General features: G+C 35.4%; 1 pseudogene; it reads right to left on the bottom strand.

Annotated features, from left to right (window-relative positions):
* Positions 1-4924: 4924 nt before the first annotated feature.
* LOC119530465 overlaps positions 4925-24845 on the bottom strand; it is a 50323-nt pseudogene continuing 30402 nt past the window's right edge.

The following is a 24845-nucleotide window of genomic DNA, read 5'->3' as shown; positions in this document are numbered from 1 at the left end:
GAAAGAAAAAGAATGATGAAAAATGAACAACAGAGCCTGTGAGACCATGGATAAACTATCAAACTTACCAATACCTACATTGTCAGGGTCATAGAAGGGAAAGAAAGGGAGAAAGGAGCAGAAGGAATATCCAAAGAAACAATGTTTGAAAAATTCCCAAATTTAATGAAAGTTTTGAATATATAGATGCAAGAAGTTCAATGAACTCCAAACAGAATAAACACGAGTAAACACCCATGCCAAGACATATTATATTGACACTGTCAAATGCCAAAGTTAGAGAGCATTTTGAAAGCTGTAAGAGAGAAGCAATGAATCATGTACAAGGGAGAATCAATAAGTTAAAGTATGTATTTCTCATCAGAAACCATGAAGGCAAGGAGGCAGTGGAAGGATATATTTTAAGTGCTGAAAGCAAAAAAAAAGAATTGCTAACCAAGCATTCAATCTCTGGCAAACAGTCTCTCAAAAATGAGGGAGACCTGAGGAGCTGGGGGAAAATGCAGAGGTGTTGGGCTTCCCCACCTGGATGGTTGCTGATGTGCTCACAAACATTGAGGTCTGGTGGTTTGATGTGCCAAACCCTCTATCATGGGACTTATCCTTGGGCAGCCTGTTAAGGCAAAGTAGAGGCTGGCCTGCTTATAATTGTGCCTAAGAGTCCCCCCTGAATGCCTCTTTGTTTCTCAGATGTGAGAAACTTGGCAGGTGAAATCACTGCCCTTCCCCCTATGTGGTATCCGAGACCCAGGGGTGTAAACCTCGCTGGCAATGCGGAATATGACTCCTGGGGAGGAATCTAGACCCAGCATCATGGGATAGAGAACATCTTGACCAAAAGGGGGTTGCGAAATGAAATGAAATGAAGTTTCAGTGGTGAGAGATTTCGGAAGGAGCCAAGAGGTCACTCTGGTGGGCACTCTTATGCACAATATTGATAACTCTTTTTAGTTTTTAATGAATTGGAATAGCTAGTAGTAAATACCTGAAACTTTCAAACTCCAACCCAGTAGCCTTGAACCTTGAAGACAATTGTATAAGTATGGAGCTTACAAGGAGTGGCAATGTTATTGTGAAAGCCACATGGATCACACTCCCCTTTATCCAGTATATGGATGGATGAGTAGAAAAACATGGGCAAAAAAACTAATAGAGTAAGGGGGGGGACAATTTGGGTGGTCTGTTTTTACTCTTAACTTTCTATTCTTACTTTCACTTTTTCTGGTACAAGGAAAATGTTAAAAAAATATACATTGGGCAATGAATGAACAACTATATCATGGTAATGTGATCAATGGATTACATATTTTGGATGATTGTATGGTATGTGAATAAATCTTAAAAAAAAATCAAAATTACAAAATAATAAATAAAACATGAGGGAGCTTCTCATCGTTAGACAATCCCTACAAGAAATACTAATGGGATTTCTTCAGGTTAAAGGGAAAGTACACTAGAAAACAGATCGGACCAATATGAAGGGATAAAGATCTCCAGTAAAGGTGATAAAATATATGGATATAAATGCTACTACTCATATATTTAGTTTGCAACTCCAGTTTTTACTGCATACAGGAACCAAAAGGCAAATGCATAAAAATTAATGACAAATCAATGGTTTTGGACTCATAAAATATAAGTATGTAATTTGTGATAAAAACTACATAAAGTTGGTGGATGGGGATATAGGTACATAGTTTGTGTATGCTATTGAAATTAAGTTGGCACTGAAGCAAACAAGATTGTTATGGATTTAGTATGTTAAATTTAGGTCCCAAGGTACTACAAAGAAAATAAGGGAAAAATGCACAGGAAAAATAAAAGGGTATACCGAAGTGTTCACTACAAATGATCAACTAAATAAAAATTAGGCAGTGCTTTAAAACTTAAGAGAAAAATGTAGAAGCAACTCAAATACCCATCACCAGTTTAATGGATAAACAAAAGGTTGTATTTATATGCAATGAAATAGAACTCAGCCTTAAAAAGGAATGAAGTTCTGATATATTGCCACTACATGGTTGAAACAAGGAGACATTATGTTGAATAAAATAGGTCAGAAATTAATGATTACATTATTTGAAATAGCTAGAATATGTAAACTCAGAAACAGAAAGCAGAGTAGAGGCTACCAGGGTCAGGAAGGAGAGATTTTGGGAGTGTAGGGTTTTTGTTTGGGGTGATGGGAACTTTCTGATAATGGATGGTGGTAAGGGTAGTGTGACATCGTGAATGTGATAGTCCCACTAAATGGTATGATTGGGAGTGGCTGAGATAGGAGTTTATATTATATTTATTATATTAAATTTATATTGTCAGGGTTCTCCAGAAAAAAAAAAAGGTTATAAATAAAATAGGAATTTACTGCCAAAAACATAGGGATGGGCAAATCCAAATTTTGCAGAGCAGGCTACAGTTGGGAACTCAATAGTGACATTGAATTCCCCAGGAGTAGGTGCAAGCTGAGAATTGTAATAAATGTGACTATGAATTCCACACAACAAGCTGGCTGATGGAAGTAGAGATATAAATTCTTCTTTCTGACTGCTGGAATCACCAGTTCTCTCTTTAAGACCTTCAATTGATTGAGACTTCTCTTGTTGCTAAAGGCATTCATCATTATTAGTTATAGATATAACCAATGCAGATAAAACCAATTATTTAAATACACAAAATATCCTCACAGTAAAAACCATGCCAGTGTTTGCTTGACCAAATAACTGGAAACCATTATGTAACCAAGTTAACACATGGACATAACCATTACAATCCACCCCTTGTCAACTTGGCATCCATGCACAGCTCCTTAAGCCATACTTAGTCTCTAAATAGCTACAGTAAAATAGTCATCCTTCAATATAATTCAACTGACTTTCATACAACAGTAAATGCACTAACACTTTCCCAGAAGAGGATATAAGTCCTTGGTAATAGTAACTCTTAAACATAATATCCTGCAACTTAAATACTATGATGTAAGTTAATACAATTTACGATATATGATAAGAGGATAAGAGAGGGAAGAAAACAAAGGTATTTGGTTTATGTATATTGAGAAACATATTCATAACAAAACAAAGAAGAAATACTTATTATCATCTCAGTCCTTGTTTCTGCAACTGGCCAAATTGTTTATATTTATAACTATCTTCTTCCAGTAGCTGTTACCTATTCCCTTTACGCTCAGCTGATTTTTTTTTTTTTTTTTTTTTTTTTTTTTTTGCCTGTTTGGGTGACTGAAGTGTTAATTCCTGAGGGATCTAGGCCCTTAGTAGTCTTGCTCAGTTTGGGTCATTGCAGTTTTCCACTGACTTTAATCGCTGAATATGGTAGTACCAAGAGACACCCTGAATGATTTCCTGTTTCAGGAATAATCTTATTTACCTCCATGATGAAGTAGAAGTCCTATTTCTACTGGATAATCAGGATCCACCACTCCAGGTTATACAGTAACTTACTTCTTTGCCTGTTTATTCAGAGGCATGAGAAGCCCAAAGTGGTCAGGTGTTTGCCTTAACTTCCAGTCAATGGAATTGTATTAGAGTTTCCTTTTACTACTCCTTATGGAAATAAGACCTATAGACAAGCAAAGTTTAAGTTCATGGAGACAAAGTGAATTACCATGGATAAGAGTCGATAGCACCACTTCCATTTCTACCCCTTGATTCCTGTACTCATGAATCCTGGCTATGGGAGAAATAATACCACAGACTGGATGCCAATTTAGAGCATTTACAACCTCATGGACAATATTGCCCCAGCCCTGCAAGATACTGCCACCCAGTTGGCTCCGTAGTTGTCCTCAATATGCCATTCCACTGTTCTATCAATCAAGCAGTTGCAGAATGATGGGAACATGGTAAAGCCAGTGAATTCCATGAACATGTGTTCATTTCTGCACCATATTTGCTGTGAAGTGGCTTCCTTAACCAGAAACGATGCTGTGTGGAATGACCTGATGGTGGAAAAGGCACTCTGTATGTCAACAGATGGTAATTTTGGCAGAATCATTGCATGTAGGTAAGATAAATTTATATCTAGAGTATATGTGCATTTTGGCAAGAACAAAATGCTGCCCCTTCTACAATGGTAGTGGTCCAATATAATCAGTCTGCTTCCAGGTAGCAGGATAATCACTTCAGGAATGGTACCATATTGGGGACTGAGTGTTGGCCTCTGCTACTAGATGTTTGGGCACCCAGTAGTTATGTAGCTAAGTTGGCCTTGGTGAGTAGAAGTCCATGTTGCTGAGATCATGAAAACTTTATACCTATCACAATGACCCACTTTGTTCATAAGCCCTTGAACAATGACAGGAGTGTTTGGGGAAAGAGGCTGATTGGTATCCACAGAATGAGGCATCCTATCCATTTTATTATTAAAATCTGCTCCTGAAGTCACTTTTGGTGATCAGTCACAAGGGACACAAATATTTTGACATTTGTAGCCCATTAGGAAATATCTATTCACATAACTCTCTCCAAGACCTTTCTGTCACCCGTTTTCAATCATGTTCCTTCCAAATCCCTTATCATCCAGCAAAACCATTGGCCATGAGTTAATATGCAAATGATCTGGCCATTTCTCCTCCAAGAAAATGAACAGTCAGGTGCACTTCTAAATGTTATGCTCACTGGGAGGGTTTCCCTTCACCACTGTTTTTTCACTAATGTCCCAAAAAGGGAATATAGTGCTGCAGCTGTCCCTTTTCAGGTGGCACCTGTATATTATGCACAACCATCTCTCAACCATATTTGAGTTGTCTCTTCCTCAATCAACTGATCATAGGGAACTCCATAAGAAGCTATAGTTCGGCACTGGTAGAGAGGAGGTAACGTGACAGGAGTGGGGACAATGGGCATTTGGACCACAACTTTGTGTAACTTATTTGTGCCTTCAGAGCCTGCTAGAGCCAGATCTTGCATCATCTTTGATGATGGAGTGCTTTTGTACCTGTCCAACTGTATGGCATGGCCATTGAGACAATATCCAGTTCATTATGCTTGAGGCTCATGGTAACTTCGTGGTCCATAGCTAAGGAATCAGTCTCTACCATGGCCCAGGTGCAGGCCAGAAACTCTCTCTCAAGAGGAGAGTAGTTATCTGCAGAGGATGACAGGGCTTTGATCTAAAATTCCAAGGATCTATCTTATTATTCTATTATAGAAGCCTGCCAGAGGCTCCAAACAGCAACTCTATTTGCCACTGACACTTCCAGATTTTTGGATCTACTTTATCATATGGCCCAAGTGGCAGAGCAGCTTGCATGGTAGCCTAGACCAGTTGCAGAGCCTCTTTTTCTACCACTTACCACTCAAAACATGCAGCTTTTCAGGTCATTCAGTAAATGGACTGGAGTAGCATATCCAAATGAGAAACATATTGCCTCCAAAATATGAAGAGGCTAACAAGGTATTGTGCTTCTTTTTTTCTTATTTTGTTTGTAAAAGGGGCAAATACAATAGCTTATTCTTCACCTTAGAAGGGATAGCTCAACGAATGACTTACCAATAAGTCTAGTATAGTTGCTGCTTCTTGCTCACTAGGTCTTAATAGCATGATGTCATCAGTATAATGGTAGAGCATGATGTCTTATAGAAGGGAAAGTTGATCAAGGTCTCTGAAGACTAGATTGTTACATAAGGCTGGAGACCTGTTATATTCCTGAAGTAGGACAGTGATGGTGCATTGCTGGCATTGCCAGCAGCAAGTAAAGTGCTTCTGGTGGTCTGCATTAAAAGGTATCAAGAAAAAAGCATTTGCCAGCTCAGTAGCTACATACCAGGTACTAGATGTAGTGTTTATTTGCACAAGCATTGAGACCTCACCTAGAACAGCAGCTGCAATTGGAGTTACCCCACTTGGTTAAGTTTATGATAATCCACTGTAATCCACCCAGAAGCATCTGTTTTCTGCCCAGGCCAAATAGGAGAGTTGAAAGGGGATGTGGTGTGAATCACCAACCTTACATCCTTCAAGTACTTGGTGGTGGCAATAATATCAGCAATCTCTACAGGAATGGATTTCTAGGTGCTTCCTCTTGTTTTTTTTTCTGCTATAGTAGACCTCACTCCATAGGTCAGGGAACCAATGAGGGGTTTCTGCTAGTTCATGATTATGCTTACTCTAATTATACATTTTAGAACTGAGGAAGTAACCATAGAAGGGGTCCAGGGATCCACTGTACCCACTTTGAGGTGAACCTGAGCTAAAACTCCATTGATCACATGACCTCTATAAGCCCCTACACTTACTGTTAGACCATGGTGCCATTTTGGGTATCCTGGAATTAATATCAGTTCAGAACCAGTGGCCAGTATTTCCCAAAATGTCTTATCAGCTCCTATTTTTCAATGAACAGAAACTCTGGTAGAAGGCCATAAATACCTTTGGGGAAAGACTAGAAGGAAGAATAAAAGTATAAACTTGTGCCAGTTTGAATGTATTATGTCCCCAAAAATGCCACTGTCTTTGATGCAATCTCTGAGGGCAGGCATATTAGTGGGGATTAAGTTGAAATGTTTGGATTAGGTTGTTTCCATGGAAATGCAACCCACCCAACTGTAGGTGATAACTCTGATTAGATAATTTCCATGGAGGCGTGGCCCTGCCCATTCAGCATGGGCCTTGATTAGTTTACTAGGGCGCTATAAAAGCTCAGACAGAAGGAGCGAGCTTGCTACAGCCAAGAGGAATACCTTGAAGAATGCACAGGAACAGAGAGAGGAGCTGCAGCTTACAGAGACATTTTGGAGATGGCCTTTGAAAGCTGACTTTTGCTCCAGAGAAGTTAAGAGAGGACAAACACCCCAGGAGCAACTAAGAGTGACATTTTTGAAGAGCTGAAACCTAGGGAGGAACATCCTGGGAGAAAGCCATTTTGAAACCAGAACTCCGGAGCAGACACCAGCACATGCCTTCCCAGCTAACAGAGGTTTTCCAGACACCATTGGTCATCCTCCAGAGATGGTACCTGATTGTTGATGCATTACCTTGGACTCTTTATGGCCTTGAGACTGTAACTGTGTAACCAAATAATCCCCCTTTTATAAAAGCCAATCCATTTCTGGTATTTTGCATCCCAGCAGCATTAGCAAACTAGAACAAAACTTTTGAAGAATAACAGTGTAGCAGCATCTTTCCTAAAGGTAAGCAGCCTTGCATTTGTTCAATGGGTTCTGTGTCTATAAACTATCTGAAGTCTAGGAATTGATTGAGGAACTGTGATTCTCTGCTTTTGAAATTCAATTTACACTTCTGCTTACACAAAAAAATAAAAAGTCAGTAAGCTGCCCATCTATTTCAATTCTACTTTTAGTTTTCCTAGCTGCTAAAACAAATACCATACAATGGAATGACATAAAAGTAGAAACTTTTGGCTCACAGTTTCAGAGGCTTGAAGGCTTGAATTTTTCTAAGGTCAGTCTGGCTGGCTGGCAGTCTTTGGAGTTTCTGGTTTTTCTGCTACATGGCAATGCAAATGGAAATATCTTCTTTCTCCTCTGGATCTCAGTGCCTTCGAGCTTCTGACTGCTTATCTTCACTTCCCTTCTGTGCCAGTACTGTTTGCTTATAATGACTTTGCCCATAATTCATTAAGTCCTACACTCACTCAGTTTGGACACACCTTAAATGATGTGATCTTTGAAGGTCCTATTTACAAATGGGTTCAAACCCACAAGACCAGGGATTGGGACTTGAACATGCCTTTTGTGAGGGACATGATTCACTCTCCAACAGTCCACCCTCTGAATCCCCAAAAGACATGCAAAATATATTCATTTCATCACAATATCCCAAAAGCTTAAAGCCATTTCAGAATAATGCTACATCCAAAAATCTCATCAAAATCAATTATGGATGTGGTATGTAAATTGAGACAAAAATCCTTCTCCATCTGTGGACCTGTACAATCTAGAAAACAAATAATCTGCTTCCAATTTACAATGATGGGAGGGACATGAGGTAAACGGTTCTACACCAGAAGGGAGAAATTGGAAGGAAAGGAAGTGTCACAGGTCTCTAAAAAGTCCAAAATCCCATGGGACAAAGTCCATTAGGTTTCAATGTCTGAGAGTCATCTATGGATCAATTCTATGTCCTCCAGGCCTGAAGGACAGGCCTTTGGCTACTCCCTCTCTTCCAAGGAGTTGCAGAGGAGCCATGCTCTTCATGAACACTGAGGTATAAGCTCCACCCTCTCCAAGAATTAGGATGGCAGCTAGACTCTCCACAAATGTCAGGGCACAGGTCCCACCATCTCTAAGCATTTGGCTGGCAGCACTCTCCCTGAACACAGGCTGTAAGGCCCACCCCTTCCATATGAGGGACAAATGACCAGCCTTATCCAAGCACAGGAGAGATCCTGCCCTTCTATACTCATGGCTGGGCCCACTCTATTGCCCTGAGAAGATCTCTTTTGTTCAGATCTCAGCTTCTATTGTTCTGCCCTTTAAGTCATTCTTCCATCAACTGATGTATTATTTATACCTTTCAGGTATCATTTCTGTTCATACAAATTTTGCAATAACCTTGTGGGCTTTGTGCACAGTTTATAGGGATCCAAACTTTCCATAGATCCTTCCTAGATAACTGCATGTCCTATCCTGACTTCCACTGAAATGGCTGACTGGATCTATGTACACCCACACCCTCTTTAACAAAAGAATTGTTCAATTAAACCCTCACATGGACCACTGTCCTCTGAGAACTAACTTCCCAAAACATCTGGCCCTTGACTCTGAGCATACTATCTGGATAGGCTTAGGTTTTTGCAAACCATAATTTTCTGGTTTCTGTGCACTTAAGAGTTCAATTCTCAGCTCATATCTTTCCTCTCTCACTACACTATAAACTACAAGGAGAAACCAGGCTTCATCTTCCACATTTTGCTTTGAAATCTCCTCAGCAAATATCCACATCACTTTCCAAGTTCTGTCTTCCATTGAACATCAGAACTCAAGTTTGCCAAGTTTTCTGCCACTTTACAATAAGGATCACCTTTCTTAATATTTCCAGTGACACATTCATCATTTCCTTCTAGGACCTTGCCAAATATATTTAGCATTCATATTTTTACTAAGATTCTGTTCATGAAGTGTTATGTATATTCTAAGACAATGCACATTTTCTCCTCAGCTTTCACTCATCTTTGAGCCCTCACAGTTCTTCTAGCCTCTTTTCATTACCCAATTCCAAAGTTGTTTTTACATTTTTAGATATTTGCAACAGCAGCACCCCATTTTCCACTGGAGGTGGGGGGGGAAGAAACAGTTTTAGTTTCTTAGGTGCCAAAACAAATATCATACAATGGGTTGGCTAAACAACAGGAAACTTTTGGCTCATGGTTTTAGAGTCTAGAAGGCTTGTTTCCTCCTCTTGTCAGTATCTTCTGTATGGCCTGCAGTCTTTGGGTTTCCTGCTTTTCCGTCACATGGCAATGCAGATGGTGATGTCCTCTCCTTTCTCCTTTCGGTGACTTCCAGCTGCTGATGGCCTCTCATTGCTTCTCTTCCATGCCCAATTTTCTTTCTTTAAAAGGACTCCAGCCATACTCATCCAATTTGGACATACCTTAATGAATAACATCTCCAAAGGTCCTGTTTGCAAATGAGTTCATACCTGCAGTTCCAGGGGGTGGAAGCAGAACATATGTTTGTGGGGGACATGATTCAATCCCCAAAAGTACCCCATGATCATCTAGCCAACATCATAAGTATCTGCCATTCAATAATTCTGACTAAAGTTTTTAATCTGCTGTCATTTAAATTAGCCATGATCATCTTGTTTGTGATGATTAAGTGCCACCACTTGTGCTCCTGCCGAATCAGGATCTGATCATACACATTGCATATAAGGATCAAAATTCAGTGGCAGCACTTCCCACAGTAATATATGACCTACAGAGATCAATTACAGAGCTCTTCAGGGTAGATTTGCTGCTATTACAAACGTATTACTCATAGTTGTTGTGAAAGGTGTGTCCTTGTGTCCTGTGGACACTACCAGGCTGGGTGAACAAATTTTGCATGACAAATCCACTCTAACATGCCTTTAGATCTCATCTGTATTATACCAGGGCAATTCTGGCATCACCGCTTCATTTACTTTAGGCCACTTTTTAACCTGTGCTTCAGCCAACCAACCAAACATATTGCTACAGCCCTTTCTAACCCATCAAACTGCAGCACTTAATATGGAATCCCTGCCTACTGGGCCCATATCAATAAATTCAGGCTAATCCAACCTCACGTTCCTTTCACCATTATATCACACCCTTAATATCCATTACCATGCATACCTCTTGATTTCTGGCTATATAAATTGGAAAAATCAGGCATTTCTTTTGGAGTATAGCCTAGGGAGTGTTGGTTCTACAGTCTATTTATAGGACTGGAAGAAAGGATATGTGGCCATGAGAGGAATCAGTGGTGTCTTGCAAGCCAGCTACCTCAGGGCATTCCATGACAGTTCTATTTGGTAAAACAGGGTTAATCTCTTCAGACAGAGAGGGGAGGCAGTTACAGCTTCATTAGGCACAGCAGTATTAATCTCTTTGGATGCTAGATGGCTAATTCCACAGCACAGCATGAAGACTGGGTAACTGATTTCTCAGGGCAGAGAGTTACAGATTTATTTGGGAAAGGAGACTATTTTGAATCTATGGTTTCAATGCCCCCTCTGACATCATCAGTCCATATATCCACATTCTAATTTTCACCATCTCATTTAGCCTCAATCAATACCCTCACTTTAACAACAGACAACCTGAAAAGTTGAGGATTCCATTTGCATTGTAAGGGATGAGTTGAAGCAAAATGACTTCAAGGGAAGAACCACCATGGAAGCAGAGTTCTGGACTAAAAAGATGTCTTTGAGTCAAGAGACATACCCACTCACATAGGTGGAAAGGATGAGTCTAACCCCTGTTCTTGTACATGTCAGGCCATCTGTCTTGGTGCTTGGAGAAGGCAGGTTTTTGCACCAAAATTCAGGGAGAGTGATCCCACCCCAGTGCTCAGAGATAGTGGGGCCTATGTCCTGGCATTTATGGAGATCTTAGCTACCATCCCAATTCTCTGACAGGGTGGGTTCTGGGCCCGGGCATTTGTGCTGGTCCAACTGTTGTATATTAGAAGCAGATTACTTGTTTTCTAGGTTTCACAGGTCCATCAAATTGTCAGGAGTTTTGCCCCAGGATGAACTATAACTTATTTTGATGAGACTTTGTAATTAGTATTGTTATGGAAATTAGTATTGTTACTGTCACCTTGGACTGGAAAGAATGGACAGAGGAGGGAAAAAAAGAAGGCTGTAGTCATCACAAAATTATTCAGGCAAGAGACAGACTGATAAAACCACTCAACTGCAAACAAGTGTTACCTTTCATGAAAAGGAAAGTGCAGCTTTGAGCCACAGAGGATATCCCAAGGCCTTGAAGTGTAATGGGATTTACCTGGATGGATGTCAAAAACATTTTGGGTTAATGACTCCTTTCTTTCTTCCATTTTCAAAATTGTGGAACGTTAATATATATAACCGTTAGCCTATACCCAACCACTGTTTTCTTTTTGCAGCAGGTAACTTGTTTTCTAGTTTTATGGGTTCATAAATGACAAGAAATTTTTCCCCAAGGTGGATCAAACACAGAGTCACACCCATATCTGACTTATATGATATAGAGGATGCTATTTGATTCTTTTGAACTGATTGAGATTTATATAAGATTAAATGTGCATTGTTTTAAGTCATCAAGTTTATAGTGATTTTTATCACAGCTATAGTGATAAGCAACATAATTTAATAAAAAATAAAACCCACCGTATGCTGTTAAATGGAAATGATCTTAAATTAAAAAAACAAAACAAAAACATGGATTTTAAATACAAGAATGAAGAAAATTATACCATGCAATCGTTTAACAAAAAAATAAAATAAAATAAATTGTGTAGAACTCAAGTCAAGGAGCGTTGCTATAAATAAATAAGATTATTTCATAATGGCAAGAGGGTCAATTGTGTTATCATCAATTGTGACAAATGTGCCACACCAAAGCAAGGTGTTAACAAAAGGATGATATTTGGGAATCCTGTATTTTATTCATGATCATTCTATAAACCCACAACTTCTCAAAGAAAAAAAATCAAAAAAACTAAATATATAAAATATAAATACCTAATTATAGAGATTAAAATGCATACAGCAAAAATTGACACCATGAAAACTATTTCACAATCATAGGTGGCCTTTTAACATCTCCTTTTTTGTTTATTTAATAGAAGAATAGAAAAAAATCAGTAAGGATTTTAATGGAGCTATTTATTTGCTTGACCTTATTGTTATGTTTAGAACATAGACAACTTTTGAAGCATACACATCTCTTTTAAGTGGAAATGATATGGAGTAAAATTGGAAATGAATAACAAAAATATAAGATAAGCATTGTATTTATTAATAACCCAAGAGCAAAAGTAGAGATTAAAATGAAAATTAGTAAATGCTTTAAACTGAATGACAATAAAAATATGTCTTGTAACTCATAGTATTCAGCTAAAACAGTGTTAAAAGGAATGTGATAGATCTAAATGCATATATTATGAAAAAAAAATGAGTTTGAAGATGAATAAACTGTGCTTCTCTTCAAAGAAGGAAGAAAAATAATTGACACCCCATATGTTCCTCCTAACTTAACCTAAAGTTACCAATGAGATGCAGTGGTGGGGACAAGAATAGTCTTTCCAAAAAATGGGTAAGTGGGGTCAATAAACTTCAACTCCCACCATATAACATACAAACAATTAAATCCAAATTAATTTTACATACAAATTTGAAAAAATCAATCAAGATTTTTACTGAAGAAAACAAGTTTATCTTGAAGAATTTGTGTTAGTAAAAAAAAGCCATATAGAATATATATGACTATAGAATAAAAGATGATATATTGAAGTTAATTAAAATTGAAACCTTATATTCATCAGTAACGAACATTAAGATGGTGACTAGGAAAAGGGTTTCTCTCCAGGATTAAAAAATATATACATTCCTACAAATTAAAAATAAAAAGAAAAATATCAACTTGCACAACCCAAATGAACAAAAACATGGCAAAAGTGTGCCCAAGAAACATTTTTAAAGATGCTCAACACCATTAATCTTCAAGAAAATGCACATTAAAAATCACAGTGAAGTACCACAACACATAGACCCAATGTTTAAAATATGGCATCCAAAGTGCTGGTGTTGAGAATATGAAGCATATGGGAATTCTCATACATTGCTAAGGAGAGTATTAAATGGAACAGTTCTTTTGGAAATCTGTTTGAATGTATCTATTAAATTGAGCTAAGGCTACACAATGAATCAGCAATTCTTCTAGATGTTTACCCCACAACAACAACAAAATGAGTGCACAGAAATACCAAAAGATATATTAAAACTTTTCATAGTAACATTATTCATAATAGCATCATGGTGGCAATAATACAAATGTACATCAACTCGAGAATGAACTCTAAAGTAGTATATTCAGGCATTACTGTAAAAAAGGGAAATGATCAAACTTCAAGTAGTACAACACAGATACCTCATAGATTTAATGTTGAAAGAAAAATTCCCAAAGCAAAAACATTGTATATCCTTTGTATGATGTTAAAGAACAAGTAAAGCCAGACTATATGGTACAAACTATGGTGTTAGATATTGGAATACTTGTTACCTTGGGCAGGGGTTATTGACCAACAGGTGCACAGGTAGTGCTGAAAATATGCCACATCTTGATATTGGTAGTGGTCTTATGTGTAAAGGAAAAATTCAACAAACTGTTTACTTAAGATTTGTGAACTTTACTGCATGCTTGTTGTAAATCAAAATTTTATTATAAATCAATTTTGTCCCAACAATCAAAAACATGCTTGGTATGATTTTCATATTGCCATCTAAAATTGAAATATTACAATTCTAATTTTTCTATTCAGTTTTTTTTTTTTATTTCACTTGAATTACTTAAATTAGTATGGTAACCAGCAACTGTTTTGTTCTTCACAAATATTAACCCATTTAGTTCACCTAACAACCTTATGAGGTAGGTAACAGCATTACCCCATTTTACAGATAAGAAAATTAAGACAAAGTTAGACAACTCAAGGTCAGATAGATAGCAAGTGGCAGAGCTGGGATTTAAATTGCTACACTCTGATAGTAGTCCATGATCATACCCACTAAATAACTTTTCTTTTCTCATCCTCTACTTCTCTTTCTCTGTCCTTCATTTTTGTATCATTCTAGTTTTTTTTTTTAGCATTATTTCATTATTAAAACATTTTGCCTGTAACCTTCCTCAATTTTAGTGGTTACTTAATATTCTATTGTATTGTTTTCAAGAATGACTATCAAAATTTTAAGAAAATTAAAAAAAAATCTCCATATCAATCCCCAATTTAATCAACTGATGCACTGTGTAAAAATGACCAGCTACATAAAAATTATGATACAATTTATGTGTCATTATGAATATCAGGAGGACTAATAGTTGAGCTACAAGATTATATTGTGGAAATACCAGTTTTTTTTTGTCAGTGTGGTCCTTCTAGACACTATTTTGTTACTAAATGAAATGCCATTTTTGGTGGTTACGTCTGTTCTATGCACTTCACAGGATTATTGCACTATTCATATAATTTAATGTGCATGAAAGCTAATTGCATTTTCATGATTGAGGTATGGAATATAGTCTTTTATTGGTAATAATATTATATTAAGAACTGCCATATTATAGTAATACTTATTATGAATTGAGAGAATATTGTCTTTTTTAAATTGCCATTAGTTCTCCATCATCATCTTCAAAACCAATCAGAGAAGTTGTCATGTTAGAGTTGACCAGGAAGAAGATACCTTGTTGCAGCCTGGGCAAAGATGAGAAAACAGATGTGCAGAGCAAGGGCCTGATGTACTGTCAGATGTTGTACTTTCCCTAATGTGTCATTTTATTGTTAAATATTTTACAAGGTTTTCTGTCTCAGCCACAGCTACAAGCAATTTCCAAAGGACAATCACAGCTTGGTAGACCCATGTTACTTAAACATTTTCTTTTTCTTTATGCAAAATTAATTAGTAGACGATACATAAAAATAAGAAATAGTCAAACTCCTTAGGGTTGGACTTTGGCAGAGAAGTTGAAAGTGAAGAACTCAAAATTGCCTTGGGTTGTGCATGCACTAAATTTTTATTAGAGTCATCTTATTCTGAAAGCCATCCAGGAGGTTCAAATGCCTAACCGCTGGGGGCAATCACAAATATGCAATACAGCAAAAACTTTCACATAATGAGCATAAATATCCTTTCAAAGAGAAAATCATAATCTAGCCTGCTCTAATCAAGTCTGCATTGTTGCAGAAAGAATGCTAAGCAGCTGAGTATGAGAAAATGTTGATGAAAGAAAACCAGAGAGAAATTATTTTGAAATGTTTTTCAAAAAACATTTTAATCTTTAGTTATTCAGCTAAAAGTAATTATAAGTTATAATTTATAATTAGGAGAGAGTCTATATTCTTACTAATAAAATTCTGAAATGAATTAGAATCAATTGAAATGTATTTTCTTTTCAAACACTCATATCTATGGAAGAGTTTTATTTGTCTTACAGAAAATATCATAACTCTGAAATTCCAGATATGATTGATGGGCATTTTTTTAATTTAGAATTGTTAATATTAACTTTCTCACTTGTACAAAGGTAAACATGGATATTTAATCTAAGACATTCTTTTTTTTTCCTAAAACAATATAGACATTGTCATCACATTCCTTATTTTAAAATATCTACTTGCATATTTTTAAAGGAACAGTGAAAACAACTATTCCACTCTTCTTTGAACTAGAATTTGAAAATGAGAAAAGATGTCATATGACCCTAGGAGACACTTAGTAGATATTATTTGTAAAACTGGCCAGAATTTTATAAGGATCCTTTTATACTGAAAATTTTCCTGCCTGTAGGAAAATCACCCTCTGACTCAATTTCTTTTATGTAAATCAAAACTTGAATTCTATGGTACTTAGAGAGAAAATCACCTAAGCTTTGTCAAAGAAAGCTGATGCTTGTCTTTCAAAGATGAAGAAGAATGTATGACAGAAACCCTCATGTCTGTCCCTTGTGTACCTTCAGATATTCTTCATCAAATATTTTTCAAAGAATTAGGTATTGCAAACATTCTTCCTGTTTAGTAGATATGTTAAATGAGACACAGAGATATATTATTTAGTTATATGTATTTAATAACACGATTAGGAGTCTTTGAGGTCAAGTCTCCTTTTATTTTCAATCAACTAAATAGGAACAAAACTTCAGAGGAGACAGAATCAGATATCAGAAGTTTCAAATCTATCATTTTTTTCTGCAACTCAAATATACAATAGTGTAACTTCTTTAATAAATGATGATGGAAATACTGATAAGATTGGATAAGTTCTGAAAGTTGTGCCTCATGCAAGTTTGCAGTAATGTGTTTCTCTAATTAAGCTAACAATATCATTTTTCTTAGGATTATTAGGTAGAAATTTTTAAATTAGAGGTGAAATTTGCTATTTCTTGTAGAACTACATTGCAAAATCATCCACAAACATTTTTCCCTAAACATTATTCTGAGCTAAATAAAATGATATAAAAAATGAAATGCAATCTTTGGATAATAGTGACATTGAACAACATGCTAGATTTTTGCCAGATATGAATAACTGAGAATGCCAATCATTTTTTTTTCCTTTTCTAGAAAACCAGAATCTGAAGTTACACATCATAGTCAATTACAGATTTATAAAATATACTTATATAAAAATAATGTCATGAAGTAAAGCTTAAAAAATATCAATCTCTTGTGACAATTGAAATATCTTCCTCATGCTAAACTGCTACTGACTTTATTCTTATATACATTTTGAGAAGACTAATCTTTCTAAGATGGAGAGAGAACATCAGGATTTGGGAGCCTCTGCAACTATATTCATCAATCCTGATTATACCTGATTTCCCTCATGATGCATCAATGGCCCCGTTTCCCACCTTTAGCTAAGTGCCTTTCAGAGTAAGAGTATTATCTTAGTTTGCTAGGCTGCTATGACAAATATGACAAAATGGGTTGGCTTAAGCAATGGGAATCTATTTGCTTATGGTTTAGGGGCCAGGAGAAGTCCAAAATTGAGACATCAGCAAAACAGTGCTGTCTCTCCACAGTTGGTAACATTCTGGTGCTGGCTGCCTGTGACTCTTGGGTTCCTTGGATTGTATCCTTCCCTGATGTCACATGGTGATGTATTCTCCTATCTTTTCTTGTTCCATTAACTTCCAACTCTGGCTCCTCCTTGTGTTTTCTCTTACTGCATCTGAGTTTCTTCTACTCATAAAGGACTCCAGTAATCCTGATAAAGCCCCACCCTTAATTTAAATAACATCTTTGAGAGATACTATTTGTAATGATTTCACAGCCACAGGAATGCAGATTAAGGTTAAGAACATTGGGGTATATAATTTAATCTATCTCAAGCATTAAGTAATTTCTTTTCATTCATCTACCTTTAAATACTTATTTTGTAATATATCTGCTTTAACTTTTTTTCATTCTCAAGCTCTGTCTTCACATTTTTTTGAGAGATACATGTTTCAAAGCATGTTCATGTAAATTATTTTCAGTATTCTGAGTAAAGCTATAAATGCTACTGAACAAATGAAAATATATTTAATTGCTATAGGCCATGCAATATCTATTAAACAAGTATTTGCCACAGAGAGTATTGGGTCCAGGATAAAGAAAGACTATAATTCCCATAAAGGGCTTTCATTTTTCTAGATATAAGCAAGTATGGCTCATAAATGGCTCATGCTAAACATAGGAACAATACACAAAAATACCTTCAAAAGGGGTTGTCAAATTCCTCCTTAATGAGTTGGAAAATGTTTCACTGTCTGTAGTTGAGTACTTAGTTTTCAAAGACGATCATCACACATAATCAGGGAGGTGATTGAGTACAGAATTTGCCCAGTATAAGGGGCAGATAAATGAGGACAAGGGCAGCATTCCAGCCAGAAGGGGCAGCTTCAGCAATGGTAGAGGGGTATAAAGTAGCCTTGGAAACTCAAAACAACAAGAACAGTTTAGAGCTAGCATCTCTGGAAATAAATAAGTTTAAATTCATAGGCAGCAGTGAGATAAATATACAGCCTTCAGTGTACTCCTGGGGAATGTGAATTTCATTATGTAAATTATACGAAAAAATTAAGGGTTTCTCAAGAATGTAAGACACCAACCCATCACTATGTTTTTTTGGAAAAAAAATGTGTTTTTTTTTAATAAGAATACAGATACATGCTGGCAGTTGTGTAGCAGATATAAATGAAAGTTTAGGGAGAGCTCTTTGGAGAATACCCTAATTTTACATGTGAAAAAAATGATAGCAGACTCAACTAAGGCAGTGATTGTAGAAACATAGAGAAATTTTAGTAGCTAACATTGGAAAGACATACCAATTTTAAGAATGAGGAAGTATAATAATGTGTGGCATTCAGAATCGGTAATTGGATTTACCATGGATTCATTAACCAAGACAGGAAATACAGTATAGAAAGGATGTTTTGCTTGATAAATTCAAGAACTGAGTGAAGAGAAAACCAGAATTCTATATGTGTATGAAAATACCTCAATAAATTTTAGCACTGTGGAGGCAGCAAGTAACAAGATTATGCCAAAATATAACAATGCTTTTTGCACTCATAGGAGATGAGTGGTGAAGGACTAAGAAACTGAGACTGAATTTAATTATGAAAATGTGGACTTTGAAAAGGAGGTGGAACATCTGGTTAATGATGAACAGGTTAAGAACATACACTTGTCTATCTCTCTCTCTTTCTCTCTCTCTCACACACACACACACACACACACACACACACACACAAAACCTGGCCCTGAAAGTCAATAGCTCTTGATTTGTCCCAATTACTTAATCTCTTTCCCATCTCTAAAGAGAGAATAGTGGTACCTCACTCAAAAGGTAACGTGAGGTTCAAATAAGATAATACATTAAAAAATGCTTTGCTCATGTATCTAATTCTGGATCAGGGATTTGGATCACACACAGATATTGATTTAGGAATCATCATACATTTATTGTTTAAAATCAGGACAACAAATGAGATGATTCAGGGAGAGTATGTGTTTCGATTCCTGGGAAATTAGGCTCAATATTGTTTTCTGGGCATAAGTGCATTCTCCTGAAGGAAACTTATGGGAACAAAAATGAATTGGAAGAAGAAAAGCTGTAAGAAATAAGTAACCAGGGAGGAGACTTTCATGGAAAAAAACGAAAAGTTATGGTTAATGGTGTCTAAGTCCACAAAGAAGTTAAACAATAAGAACACTGAAAAGAGGAAATCCAGTTAATGGAATTAAAAGAACACTTGCGTCATTTGCAGTGGATTGCTTTGAATGGAAAGCAGCTTGCTGTATAAAAGAGAGAATGGATAAAAAGGAATGGGTAATAAGTGGAGTCTCTTTTAAGAAAGAACTTGGATGTAAATGGAAGAAAAGAAATAAGTTGATGACTAGAGTATGGTACAGAATTGAGAGAAGTTCTTTGTGTGTATTCACAAGAATGATACATGAAAGGAGAGGTTAAAAATATAGGAAAGTGAGGGAAAGATAATAGGATGAAGGTACTAAGGAAAACATAGTAGATAGATACATTTCACAGGTGGATATAGTAAACATGAGACTAGCAGAAAGCACAACTGCTAGATTTATCTAGGATGTATTTATGGTCGTGGGAAGTTCAGTGGCATTAACCTAATTTTTTTTCTTTGTAAAATTTGAAGCAAAACACTTGCTGGGATGGTGAGTTAGGAGTATGACAAGAGGCTTAAATGAACGATAATGAGGTCCCTGTAACTTTGCCAGTCACAGTTTATGTAAACTTAGTTTTATATATTTCGATTAACTTATTTTTCTATTAAGTATGTACAGAATTACCATGATATCTGAATATCTCTTATTTGGAAATTAGCTTATATTTGGATCTTTGTTCCTGAGAAAGGGGTATCAATGATATAAATAATTTACTCTAATTTGGAAATGCCCATGTTGTGAATTTTTATTCCTTTATACAATAGTAACTCTGTTGGTACTAAATAATGAAATAAACTGAATATATTTAAGCAGTCTTAATTCAACTTTAATAAAGGAATAATACTTATTTTGCAAAAGAAGACAATTGAGTGATGAATGTCAATGCTATCTCTAGTACATACTTTAAAGTTATTAATGTTAAATACGTGGATATTTTTTGTTATTTTTGTGTGAAATTTTTAATAATATTTTCTAATCAGGTCATGTTGATTAAGTTAAAAATTTACATTAAAAACAAATATACAAAAAAGGGAGGTATTTTATACAGGACATCATATTTTTATCAATTTTCCCAGATTTTATGTAGGCTTAAAATGAACATTGTAATATTGAAACATACAGATCTGAGACTTTTACCACTGGAACATAAGTTAAAAAAATATATATATTGCATGTTTAGCTAATTAAGCAAAAATGACACATTTCCCAAAAACATAGGAGAGAGAATAGAGTAAGTTAGAAAAAGGCGCTTGTTTGAACAAGTAGCCTTCTGAAATCCAAGTTATGGCTTTTGAATTCTATGCATTCCTAATCATATCACCAAATCCATTTATATAGTTCATCTATTCCAAGAAATTCCCAGAAACCTGAGAATTATTCTAATCTCCTCTCTAGCAATTGTAATAGATGTTTCCTTTGGAAATATCAGTCTACACTCCTCTGTTAAACCAACAAATACAAAAGTAAATTTGCATTAAAGTTTTTATTGAGATGATCAGTTTTTAGCTGCAAAGAAAGAACTCCTTGTTTATATATAACTATCTCGCCAAATATATTTTATATATCATTTGGTGTATGCCACATCCAGAGATTTATTTTTGTTTGCAATATCTGTATATATTTTTAAAATGTATTTTCCCATTCATTTACTAATAGCAAAAATGACCAAAATGAACCCAGGCTATTTTTGCACATTATACTTTCATTATAGCTATAAACAAAGGAAAACTCATTCAATTATTAATATAAAGAAAGAGTAGTTTATAAATAATGAATGTTGACATGGACTCTTTTGTAGACAAATGTTAAGTAATAGACTGTAATCACATATTTATGAATTTTTAAATCTTATTTAAAATTAAGAGATACACTGTATTCAAAGAACTAGGTACCTGTAACTACACTCTGCATGCTTTTATAATTACACAGTATATATTCATTCTAGCTTGAAATAACAAACTGATCGGTGAGGTACTATTATGTATCATTTTCATAATGAAACTTCTAAAACATATTTCTCTTTTAATTTTATTTTTAACCTCTAAATCAGTAGGTGCTATCTTTTTAACTCTTATTTAAACTAGCATTAAGAATAAACATTTCAGTGCTTAAAGAAAAGTCTATTCTTTAAAATTATATTTTTACATAGGAGAAAGCTTAAGATGTAAATACTCTCTTTAACTGTATCAATCTCCCATCCATAGTACTTTCATGTATTTTTGCTCATGTCATTTTTGGTTCCCATTTTTACTCAGATACTATTTCAAGAATTAGCAACACTTTTATTTAATTACTTTGAATATAAGAGTGTCATATCTGAAGAAAGCAATAAATATAATTCTATGTACAATGATTATGTCCATAGTTATGTTGCGCCACTGATGAAAAAGAGAATGATAACATTTCATTCGTTGTGTGACTTCATGTTGTAGGATGGAGTCTAGACTAGAGAAACCCCCAAAAGCTAATTCTGTGATTTAAGAACAAAATCTTTCAGGCAAGTTGTTAACTTTTTCCCTGAATTTGATTGATTTAAGAATTCATTCAAATTCATTTATTCATTAAATACTAATAATTGAGTCCCTATTATGAGCTGTGCATTGTTCTAATCACTCAGGATACATCAGTTAACAAACCAGTGTTCTTATTCTATTGAAGCTTAAATTCTTGTGGTGTGAGTCAACAATACAAATAAATGTGAATATATGAATGAAAATGCTATGACAGGATTTAGTAATGGGGTGGGTACAATGTTATATTTGGTGATCAGGTAATGTGACATTTGAGGAGAGATTTGAAACCAATAGGAATGTAAGCCATGCACATATTTGGAGGAATAAATTTTTCAACAAGTGCAAATCCCTGGGAAGTAAATATGCTTGGCTTGTTCAAGAAATAGCCAGGAGGTCTATGAGGTTGAAATGGGATAAGTAAGAGCCTTGATTGGAGAGGAGTTCAGACAGGAAACCAACAGCAAGCCAAGGGCCAAGTCACATATGCAGAGCCTCTGGCTTTGTGAAGTTATGTTCTAGTCAAAGCTATTGAATAAAAGAGACCAAAGGCTTGAGCAATTCAACAAGATGAAAGATGATTTTTCTTTCCTGTAACAGACCACTACCGAAAAACATAAAAATGATGTACTTCAGTAAGATGAGAAGTGGAACTTGAAGAAAGGAGTGATTCATGCTTTGACTATAAAATAAGTATTGACTGTAAAAACATTGTAAGGAGCTTAAAAAACAATTTTGGTTTAAGTTCTAGATAGCAATTACACGAAAGGAATAGCAATAAGAAACAAGAAGGAGAGTCCAAGGTCCTGCCGCATTGTTCAAGAGGAAGATGCAAAATAATGGTAGACTTTTTACTGTGGTTGGTTCAAGAATGTGTGTTAAAAATAAAAGGATAATCATTAAATAATAGAAATAAGTTGTATAACTTCTGAATCAGCAGAGGGCAATAAAAGGAATAAAGAGTAACATCACTCCAATAAAAGGCAGGCAAGACACAAAGAAAAGAAGGCTGATTTTGTTCCATCATGGCTAATCCATTGGAGATGACAGGAGTTAAGGAGGGCAGCTATGTTTGCTAACCTTGGTAGCCATATGCTATAAGCTCTGTTCCTAGTGGTAAGTGTAAGTTCTGCATTATATATAGATATGATTCTTCTCTTTTCATAGGAAAGCTCTTTTATGACAGTTATCTTGATAGCTATGCAATTCCAAATTAGGGACATTCTTTTAATTCTTTATGTGTGATGGGGAGGAAAAAAACTGGCCACCATGGCTCTTAGATTCACTCCATAGTCATTCATCACACCTTACAGTGCTAAAAAAAAAAAAAAAAAAAAAAAGTGCCCACAACTCTGCAGCAAAGCTTGTATTTTTAACAATGGAGTTTAGCAGTTCAAAGACACATGTAAACTTGGTACTTAGGACAAAGTAACATTTCTTCAAAATGACTAAGCTGCTCCAGCATAGTGTTGTACAAAATGATCCCCTGGCATCTTGGGAACTTGATCTGTGTCACCCAATACTCGTAACTGTGAATAAGTAGAGCTCTATATTAAGGAAAAACTAAGTGTATGGTGAGAGGAATATTCTCCTTCTAAGCAAACTAGAAGTCTGAAACAGAAAAATTCCCTGAAAACCCAGAATGTTAGAGTGATGCTGAGGTTTTAGGCAGTCTAGAGAATTGCAAAGAAGCTAGAAGGTATTCTTTCATTCTTTGAGTAGTATAGAATTTATTGATATAAAATGAAATTATACACATACCTATAAAGCCAATGGCGTATATATACAGATATATACAAACACATAAAATATCCTATGAGCATTCACTAATTCAGACTCATTCAGTTAATGACACATTGTGTCCATATTTCATACACTGATTAAACTTTTGGTATCTTAAATTGAGGCTCCTTAAATCAGTCAAAAATAATATGGTATCTGAAGAAATAAAATATGGTATATATATTTAAATTTGTAGCAGAAAACGTCATCATACATTCTGAAAGAGATAATTAATGGTTAGATTCATTGACGCCAGTTTAGAAGAAACTGCTATCTATAATATTTTTTTTTTAGTAAGAACTCACAGCTACCTAGTGCCAATTATTGAGCTAAAAAGTTAATATTTAAATCATTTGTTATTTTCATTATATAATAACCTGATCAAACAGAAATGCACAGTATTTTAGAGCTTAAAAATCTTCTAGAGTGACCCTAATTTTACAGATATGAAAACCAAGTCTCTAAGAGGTACATTTGACAAACAGAAAACTAGAATTTAGATTGCCAGTTTTCCCAATTCAGGTTTGTCCCCAAGAATGTAAGCTTTTGAAGAGCAAATTTAAAAAGGTTTATTTCTTTCTTTCTCTTTTTTTTCAGGAATAAATTCATGAGGACATGTACTAGTGCTAATAAAAGTGTCATTTAGAATAATTAAGAATTTTTGCATGGGACAATTGGAATAAATAAATAACTTGAAAGAATTAAAAAAAGAGCAAAAAGACAGCTTGATAATGAGATAATAATACACCCTGCCTGAAAGCCAGTTAATTGAAGGTTTATCATGACCAGTGAATGCTACTTGTAAATCCTCTTCAGGAAATAATAGCCTGCTAAACGAAGAACAATATTCAAGCAAAAGGGATTGCTGAGAAGGGATTTCTGAGAAGTCCAAATTAGCATTTTTTGATCTATACATTGTCAAAATATAATGGCCATTCTTAGCTCATAATAGAAGAGAACATGTTAAAATGGAATATTAATTTAATCAAACACAGCTCCCAAATACTGTAACAGCCTCAATTAACCTTTTCCTACCTGTATCTGTTCAACTCTTCTTCTAGACATCTGACAAGAAGTTTCTGTTCAAAATGGTAACTTTTTAGGGAATACACCATCTTCACTTTTTTCAGAATGCCTCTGACTGGAGATGTATTGCAGCAGC

This window comes from Choloepus didactylus, chromosome 3, assembly GCF_015220235.1.
Source record: "Choloepus didactylus isolate mChoDid1 chromosome 3, mChoDid1.pri, whole genome shotgun sequence".
NCBI lineage: Eukaryota > Metazoa > Chordata > Mammalia > Pilosa > Megalonychidae > Choloepus > Choloepus didactylus.
Note: the sequence above shows the minus strand (reverse complement) of the source record. Positions and strands in the feature narration are given on the sequence as shown.